The following is a 1,351-nucleotide window of genomic DNA, read 5'->3' as shown; positions in this document are numbered from 1 at the left end:
TGTCAAAATTTTTTCTCTTTAAGCAATATATTTTAGGTTGTAAACTGTAATCTAGTTTCATCACTCACAGTATTAGGTAAGCCGTTTGTAATATAAAAGTTCATGAAATAAGATTACTAGTTCTACTTGTGTATACTAGGCTAGATCCAGGAAAGAAGAACAATTGCTTTTTTCGTTATGGAAACAATTACTGATTAGGAACATGCCAAGATCTGGAATCAGTCACAAACAAGCCTCTGATTACCCCTGTGAGGGATTTTCATTATTAGAAGTGGGAAGACCAACCCTAAATGTGGGGGACAGTTTCTGACAGCAGCTGGTGTGTAAAAGTCTGAGGGAAAGGCCTCTGATTTTTGCCTGTTGTCTTTGAGTCTTGCTGGCCAGTTCATGTACTCTATTGCTGCCACTACCGCTAATGCTTTTTCTCCTCCTCATCCTGGCCTCCTCCTCAGTCGTCGTCGTCGTCGTCGTCGTCGTCGTCGTCTCTTCCTCCCCCTCCTCCTCCTTGTTCCACCCTTTGCTGACAGCGGAATCCAGCTTCTGCTGCTTTCCAACATGGATCGAAGACCAGCAGATCTCTAGGAATCTCCCTACCAGTTAGGACTGCTGAGGCATCTAGCTTCGTGGACCGGGCATCTGCTGAGTTCTCAGCCTCTCTAATGTGAAGACAGTCATTGTAAATGCCATCTTAATAGTCATTTTTTGACTATTTGTTTTAGAGAATTCTGAATAATACTATTACCTATGAGTCTTATAAAATTAAAACAAAGTACATTTGTAAAGTGTGTACATATATATGTTTCAAAGAATTGAAATAATTCTGTAATAAAATAATTGAATAATTATGACAAAGTATTTTTGGACAAATAAATGTTATCTATTTAGGCACATTTTAAAGAAGGTGTAATTAAAACATCAATATTCAGGGTGCAGAGGCACGTGAGTCTCTGTGGGATGGAGGCTAGCTTGGTCTACATAGCACGTTTCAGGTAAGCTCGGGCTACAGGAAACCCTGTCTCAAAAAGACCTTGAAGGGGAAAAAAAGGATAAAGAGGGACTGGAGAGAGGGATCAGTGGTAAAGAGTACTGATTGCGTGGAGAGAACCTGGGTGCCCTTCCTAGCACCCATATGGCAGCTAACTGCCCTTAACTCAAGTTCCAGAGAATCCAATGCCCTCTTTTGGCCTCCTTGGGTATTGCATGACATGGGCAGACATGCATACAGGAAAATACTCATACACATGAAACAAAATAATATATTTTAATATGATGACGTTCTTCGTGCTTTTATTAAACTAACATGCACATCAATCAGTCTTTTCTCAGTGCTCTCTTTCCTATGCATTATATA

Source organism: Nannospalax galili, unplaced genomic scaffold (assembly GCF_000622305.1).
Source record: "Nannospalax galili isolate Female #2095 unplaced genomic scaffold, S.galili_v1.0 scaffold3992, whole genome shotgun sequence".
In the NCBI taxonomy this organism is placed as follows: domain Eukaryota; kingdom Metazoa; phylum Chordata; class Mammalia; order Rodentia; family Spalacidae; genus Nannospalax; species Nannospalax galili.
Note: the sequence above shows the minus strand (reverse complement) of the source record.